This window comes from Sapajus apella, unplaced genomic scaffold, assembly GCF_009761245.1.
Source record: "Sapajus apella isolate SASKATOON/1434 unplaced genomic scaffold, GSC_monkey_1.0 scaffold143, whole genome shotgun sequence".
NCBI classification, from domain to species: Eukaryota; Metazoa; Chordata; class Mammalia; order Primates; family Cebidae; genus Sapajus; species Sapajus apella.
Window position 1 is genome coordinate 1,754,467 of NW_022437083.1, and position 5,866 is coordinate 1,760,332.

At 48.7% G+C, this 5,866-nt stretch overlaps 1 pseudogene; it reads right to left on the reverse strand.

Annotated features, from left to right (window-relative positions):
- Positions 1–4,384: 4,384 nt before the first annotated feature.
- Positions 4,385–5,860, reverse strand: LOC116540643 (annotated as a pseudogene).
- Between the last annotated feature and the right edge of the window lie 6 nt (positions 5,861–5,866).

The window sequence follows — 5,866 nt, forward strand, 5'->3', positions numbered from 1 at the left end:
CTTTGCCAAGGTTAAGGACCATGGACCATGACACAGCCTCAGGAGGTCCTGAGAACACGTGCCCAAGGCGGTTGGGTTACGGTTTGGTTTTATTACATTTTAGGAAGACAGAAGTTACAGGCATAAATCAAATCAGGGTCATTTTAAAACACTGGGCCAGCCCAGAAAAGCCAGACATCTTGAAGCAGGGGCTTCCAGGTCATAAGTGGATTTGAAGATTTCTTGAGTTTAGATTAAGAGAGGTTGTGAAAACCAAGATTCTTGTCATGTAGGTGATGCCATCAGGTAGAAGGCTTCAGAGACAATAGATGGCAAGGGTCTCTTATCAGACCTTAAAAGGCATTAGACTCTGGAAAAGACCTGGCAAGGGAAAGAGATCCTCTACAGAATGCAAATTTCCCCAAGAGACTGCTCAGCAGGGCCATTTTGAAACATACCAAAGAAATGTATCTGGGGTAAAACACTTGGCCTACTCTCTGTCATGTGATACTATACCAGAGTCACATTGGAATTCGATATCTTCCTGCTACAAAGCGTCTGTTTTGCCGTGATTAAGATCTCTGCTTTCATGTTCATTCTGGTCGGTTGTATCTAAATTCCAAGGGAGGAGGATGTAACTAATCATGTTCAACCCTGCATCCCTCATGACCTGAATGACATCTTCAGGTTTCTTTGAGATCCCCTTGGCCAAGAAGGGGTCCACTGAGTCCATTGTGGGGTTTAGAATTTTAATTTTGGTTTATGACATGTGTTAGCTATTTACCAGATTAGCCAGCTCTTGTGCAAGAGAAAGGTCAAGGAAATGGGACGTGGGACAGCTAAGTTTTGATGAGGATGACACAGTTCCACAGGGCTCCAAGTGCAGGCCCCACTCAGGAAGTGGCTTTGGGAGGGGCTCTGAAGTGAAAGCCCCTTTTATAATTTTGCCTTTCTCGGCCAGCTTCCCCACTCGAGTGGAAGAATGGGTAAAAACCCTTAATGGGTAAAAACAGGCAAAGCCCTCTGTGCTCCGGGTCCTGCTGACGTGTCCAGCCTCATTTCTCCCCCATTCCACCTCAGTTCCACACTTTGGGTGGATACTTATGACCTGGACTGCTTTTCACAAACTCATTTTCTGGGAAATGCCTTTCACCCCCACTGCCAAGGCCCCAACAGTACCTACACCAAAAGAACCTTACACGTTGTATCCCAAGTGAACGACATCTGATGTGAGTGGCATCCCTGGGTCACAGCCCCTTAGACTGCAACAGGAATGGCGCCTCTGGGGCCCGTGCAACTTGACAAAATGCCTGCCACTACCACTCCTGTTCACATGAGTGGACGTGTGGACCTGGCCTCCAGACTATGACATGGTAAAAGCCCCATAAACCTGCATACCTCCACCATACCTCGGCTTCCCGATTAAAACTGCTCTCTGTAACCCTGATGTGACAGGCAAGCAGTCCAAACCCATGCCGTCTTGGCCCCTGCGACTTCTAATAAGTAACTAAGGCCTGTAATTTCCACCCTACCCAGACAACGTGTAAACTAACGCTTATCTTGACTTCTGTGAACCACTTAAGAAACAATCGGAATATCCAAAGTCCCCGGCCCTCGGAATGTCTGGAGCCCCTCACACTCACCCCCACCCAGGAGATGATTTACGGAATCCACTGGCCATCGGAATGTCTGAAACCCCTCAGCCCCACCCCTCACTATCACCCCTGAGGTGGTTTGTGGGTATAAAAGGTCTTGACATATTCCTTTGGGGCCACGGGTTGGAGAGACGTGAGTCCTCCATGGCCACCAGCAATAAAGACCCTGCAATTTGGCATAATTTTGTCTTGGTGTTAACTTTCTACACTCGCTCCAGTATAACAGACCATACAGAGATGACTGGTTCTGTGTGAGCTTCAAAATCAAGTGTGCTTATTGGAGTGCTCTCACCCTCGAAATGGGAAACTGATATAAGAGATTCCAAGCTCAGATTGGCTGGTATCTCAAATAAAGGAGGTGTTGGTGGCAGCCCCAAACTGATCCCCTTTTCAGGGTGGTGTTGGCTGCTAACCCATCCCCCAGGTGCTGTGTTGGCTGCTGACGTCAAAGCTGCCCTGCTCTGAAAAGTCTCCCACTGCACAGAGCCTGCCCCACCACAGGCCAACAGCGTCAGAGGCTCACAGGGGCAGCCCTCCAGGCAGGACAAATCGGCAGTGAATTTACATCCCAAAGGCCCCTCCACCTGGACCATGCCACACCCTTGCTCAACCCCTCTCCTTCCCTAATCCGTGTCTTCCCTCCATTACAGGCTTCAACAGATGACCCAAATCCCTGTACCAGGCTCTAGCTTTAGGGAATTCACCCAAGGCAGCCATGGTCTATTGAAGAAGGAGACTCAGGCATCTCAGATCAACTTCCCCTTTTCATTCCTAAGACTGTAAACTGAAACCCTTTTCATAGGTAATTCCTAAGACTGTAAACTGAGACCCTTTTCACATGTTAAGCTATAAACCTAAGATTCTTCCACGTGTAACATCTAAATATAAGCCTATATAAAGAAGGAACCTTCCTTTGTTAGGGGAGCTTGGCTATTAGGCAAATACGCCACCTGGCTCCCGGCCAAATAAACTCCTTCCTCCTGTATTCAGTGTCCGAGAGATCCGCTTCCCACGGCCGCTCCTGCTACACTATCACATGAACCAGAAGACAAAAGAAGCCAGCCTGTGGGGGAGAGTGGCAAGGTCTCTTTTCTTTTTTCTTCTCTTTTCTTTTTTTGAGACAATTTCTTGCTCTGTCCCCAGACTGGGCTTCAGTGGCGAGATCCAGCTCACTGCAACCTCAACTTCCTGGGGTTAAGCAGTGCTCCTGTTTCAGCCTCCCAGGTAGCTGGGAGCACAGGTGCACACCACCACGCCTGGCTAACTTTTCATATTTTTTTATTTTGTAGAGACAGGGAGTCACTCTGTTGCTCAGGTTAGTCTCAAACCCCTGAAATCAAGTAGGTCCTCCCACGCAGCCTCCCAAAGTGCTGGGATTACAGGCGTGAGCCACCATGCTGGTCAGGAGTCTCTTCCTAGCCAAACTTTAGACAAGCCTCTCTGAGCCCTCTTTCCAACAAGACCTCAACTTTGGCCTATGAAAAACTGCACACTCAGCACAAATGCTTTCATCCACCTCCACACTCTAAGGTGTGCAAAAACACTAACATCGTTTCTAGTAGGTCAAGGCCACATCCACAGGATGACCCTAGACTTCTTACTGTGTTCACCTCAGAAACCTCAGTGCTGCCAGGAGAATTTACTGTTTGCTCCAGACAAAACCTAGTAATAGGCTCCTGAACCTCTCCCCACCTCCTTTGAGCAGTTACTTTAGAAAGCTGCTTACAGTTGCAAATCCTTTCTCTTCCCCTTTAAAATGTAAATCTTTCCAGATCTGTCTTCCCAAAGACAAAAGAGCTACCTCTTTGAAATTCAAATCTCAAGGCTCTCCCTCTCTCAACTCCCAGGCACCTGGCTGTAACCTGCACTGTTCCACAGGAGTTCACCGGAGACTAACAAACCAGACTCTCTCTGCTCCACCCCTGCTTGCTTCCCCTCTACCCCCTCATTCTCCCTTTAAAATGCGCAGGGGTCCTGCACAAGTCAAAACCGAGTTCCATTCACTTGGACCCTCTTCCCTATCGCAATGGTTACTGCTGAATAAAGTCTATCCTTATCACTCTGGCTATGTTCTGCTTTGAGAGAAAGAAACCACTATGCAGGGAGGAGTGAAGGTGGCAAATAGGGAACATTTCCCTGCTTCTACGCCACTCCAAGGCACTCCTGCATCCCTGCCTTTAAGCCCCATGAGACACTTTGTGATCACGTAATAAATCCCCCGTTTGTTGCTTAAGCAAACTCATGTCCGTTTCTCTGACTTCTCACTCATTCAGACTGTTAATACCTCTCCTCCTCCTGGTGTCCCCCTGCTCCCTGCTGTCTGCCTGGCTTACACTTAAGGTCTTTCAGCACGATGCAGCCTCAGCCCCGCTCTGCAGCTCCTGGCGTGTGCCTCCAGCGCACCAGAGCCCCACCAGCACTGCCGCGCACTCTTTGGTGTGTAATTAGAGAAGTTCTTTGAGATGATACAGAAAATCCACTCGGCCAATAGAAATGGAAAACGTGTGCTTTGATGAAAAGCTGGTCTGGGTTATCTGATTCTGATTCTGTGGGAGATATTTTGCAACTGTATCCTGTACATAACTGATAGCAATGCAAAATTGTTCTTTCCCAGAGACACGTAGATAAATTCTGTGCCGAGGAGGGATGATCCACCCTTCTATGGAAAAGCCAGTTTTGCATCCATCTGTTCTCCTTTTAACTGGGTATGACATTTTTACAGTTTTCTCATTAATTAGCTAAGTAAAATCTTTTTTTTTTTTTTTTTTTTGTAAAAACTTAGGGCTCTTTTTTCAGGCAGTAAAGTAAGGAACAGCAAAGTGGGAGGGCTACACCATCACCATGGCAACAGAAAGCCGCAAAAACATAAAGTCCCTCGACTTCTGTCGGGTAGACTCTTCCTAGCTCAGGAGAAACACATTTGAACTGGCTGAGAACAAGGCTGGGCAGCCTGGCCACACCGTGGAAGGGTGGCTGGGTGCGCGGCCCCTGGTCAGTCCTGGAAGGGCTTGGTGAGGGCTTCCAGCAGCTCCTGCTTTTCAGCCCACTCTTCAGCCCGTACGCCCGGCAAGCCTCTTTCAGCACGGGCACAGTGAACTTGCCCAGCACGCCCTTGCTGACGTGGGTCTTCAGCTCCTCTTCTGAATACTCCACCTCGGGCCTTTTGCTTCCGGAACCTTCATTATCGTGTTTTCTCTTGGTAACTTTCCCTTCAGGATTGTAATCTGGAGGGTAAACAAGCTCCTTAAATTCATCCACCAGGGATCCCAGTCTTTTATTCATTGCTCTAACCTTGGGCAATGTCAGGTCCACTGCTTGTTCAGGTGCATCAAATCCAAGGCCAAGGCCTCCAGGTTCCTGAAGTGCTGCTGCAGCACGGGCTTCTCAAAGCTGTCGCTCTGTGTGTGAAGCGGAGCTTCTCAACGATAGCCTTCGTCTTGTCCACCTGCTCTGGAGTTGCCATGATTTTTTCAGTAAAGGGCACCTTCCTTTTGTCGTCAGCAAATGGTAAAAAGACCAGCTGAAAGCCTGGAGGAGTCACCTGAATTTTCTGGTCATCCAACTCCTCATCCTGTGGCACCAAAGCCACAAAATAAGGGGGGACGTTCCTCCGGGGTGTGGTCGCACAATGCTGCGACCTCCTTCTTCAGACACTTGATGAGCAGAGCACTGAACAGGATTGAGCCCCCAATCACCAGCGACTCCTCTGGGTACATGAACAGGGAGGGTCTCAGGTAATGGCGCTTCGTCAACATTACCAAGGGCTTGAAGCCCCTGAGCATCAAACCTGGATCATCAAATCATTTTAGCTCTTCTGTTTCCTCTTTCTCCAGTATAATCTGACGACTCCCATAGATCTGCGACCTCTTGGTACCGCTAGGCAGAAGCAAACCGCCTGTGCTTGTATTAAATGTCCGGGTCTTGGTTTTCACTGGTTCATTTGTTTCCCTATAGAGCTTTATTGGAGGAGGCTTGAGAGCCTTCCGGACCAGGTTTAAATGCCCGCAGAGATCACTGTATCTTTGCTGAGCTTCAGCTTTAACCTGCTGAGTGCTCGCCTCCTGGTCTCCTTGGCGCAAACCTTCCGCAACAGGTCTTCCAGCTTGCTGGATTCCTCAAAGTGAACCCTGAGGTCCTCATCCTCTGCTGTGCTGATATCTCTGTAGAACAAGGATATGTCAGAGTCCCCAGGTTTCTCTGAGGTCCTCATCCTCTGCTGTGCTGATATCTCT